We start from the raw sequence: 2,500 nt of genomic DNA, 5'->3' as shown, positions 1-2,500 counted from the left end.
AATTTTAAAAATCCGATGTGCACTTTATTTGAAAAACATTTTAAATTTTGGCATTTAAAATATTTTATTCCTTTTTCCTCTACCTTTAAATTCATGGTCAACCCTCTATTGACCAAGCACCATGTGTTACTTGTTGATTGGTCAACCTCTCAAACATAGTGCCATGTTATCATTGAGCGGGCCGAGTGCCACATGTCGCATTACTGCTTACCCGCATTCTTTAAATTTCTTGCATCTTAAAATAGTGGGTAAGTGCCAATCGTTGATTAAGACAAGATCAACAATTACACGACTTTACAGTTGACTAAGGCCTAGTCAACCATTTTAACCAATAGGAAGTCTCCATGTGAGTATGTGCCTTCTGACAACCTCCACGCAGGCGGGTCCCATATCATCTTCTGAGCAGGTGAGTACTTGACGTCATTCTTTCCACGTGTCAAGTTGGTTCATTCCCTCTTTCCTTATTGAACGAGCATCTCCATATTGTAGGATTGCACCAGCCGTTGATCTTCAAAAGATCAATGGTGACACTGATTATACCTTTAATCCTTTTGAGTTGGGAATAGTGACGTCACCATGGACATGTGTCTGCATGGTGCATACCCGCTTTATTTAAACTTCATTCAAATTCTCAATGTGGGCAAGCACCCTCCATTGATCAAGACAATATCAATCGTGTAAGAAAAAAATCTGTACTTTATGGTTGCTTCATCTACTTGGGCCAATGAAATGATTGCTTTCAATTCTCGTGCTCCAACCAATCTGACTACTGCATTAATATCTGAAACTTTCCGTGCCCGTAACATAAGTACTTCCAGCTAAGCATATGTAGCATACAACATGGCACGACTTAGTTTCCTGTCCTAATATCGACCCCACTATGACACGTGGCACAAAGGTACATTCCCGCATCCCTTATTGAACGAGTAATTCTTTATTATGGGCTTGTGCCAGCCTTTCATCTTTGAAGGATCTATGGCTGACCAAACTTTGATCACATCTGGGAGGGAAACCTCCTTAATGGCACAACTGGCAGTACATGTCAGCAACCACTTTTCAATTTGGTACACCGTAGCATATATTAAGAACTCCTGACCCCACCTTGCCACATGTCCAAAAACCGCTTGCCCGCTTTATTTAAAAGCCTTGCATCTCAACATTGTGGGAATGTGATATCTGTTGATCTGAACAAGATCACAATCAAACAGAATTAATAATACTTTGGGCATTTCTCAATAAAATAATATGGTCAATAAGTTTTTTAAACAAGCTTTTAATAAAACCATGCTCATGTAGGCCCAACCTTAGGGTAAAAATGATATATTTTCAAAATCATTTTTATGAAAAACTATTTCGAGGGCTTTTCAAAACTAGGGTAAAATAAGATAGGGCACTAGGGTTTTTGAGAAATTTTCTGAAGAAAAACCTTGAGAATTTAATAGAATTTCAAAGACACAAAGACTAGGCTATGAACTAGGGCAATCTAAGGGTTTGAAAATACAAGGAACAAAACCCTAATTTGCAAGACACAAAGACTCAAATGATTTTTCACTAAAAAATTTCAAAATTTTTGCATTGTGAAAAATTAGACCAACAGTTATTTCATAGCTTCTTATCATAAATTCTAATAAAATATACTTATTGTATTTGTCGTAGGCAATATATTATTGCAATCACTTGCTCTTAGTAATTTAGCTATACAACAAATACAAGCCACTATGTGACACTTGTTCTTTTATTTTCTTACAATTATATATATATATACACACACACACATATATATATATACATATATATATACATACATATATACATACATATATACATACATATATATACATACATATATATATATACATACATACATATATATACATACGTATATCTATAATATATATATATATATATATGTATGTATATATATGTATGTATGTATATATATATATACATATATATATATATATACATATATATATATATATATATATATATATATATATATATATATATATACATACATACATATATGTATGTATATATATATGTATGTATATATATATATACATACATACATATATATATGTATATATATACATATATATATGTATGTATGTATGTATGTATGTATATATATATATATATACATATATATATGTATGTATGTATGTATGTATATACATACATACATACATACATACATACATACATACATACATACATACATATATATATATATATATATATATATATATATATATATATATATATATATATATATATATATATATATATATATATATATATAGACTGGTATTCCAATTGTGAACAAAAAATTCTATAGAGATTGCAACTTATTGGATGCTTCTATTGAAGAATTTCCCAAGAAGCTAGGCGAGAGTGAGGCCCTGGTCAAGCAAGAAGGTAAAACCTATTTCCAGTCCAAGTGTATCAAAAAGCTCTGGCATTTTGTTTTGTATGTTATTGTATACTAAATTACTTT

The sequence above is a fragment of the Cupressus sempervirens genome, chromosome 2, assembly GCF_028749045.1.
Source record: "Cupressus sempervirens isolate cs-2001-9-10 chromosome 2, ASM2874904v1, whole genome shotgun sequence".
Classification (NCBI taxonomy): domain Eukaryota; kingdom Viridiplantae; phylum Streptophyta; class Pinopsida; order Cupressales; family Cupressaceae; genus Cupressus; species Cupressus sempervirens.
Note: the sequence above shows the minus strand (reverse complement) of the source record.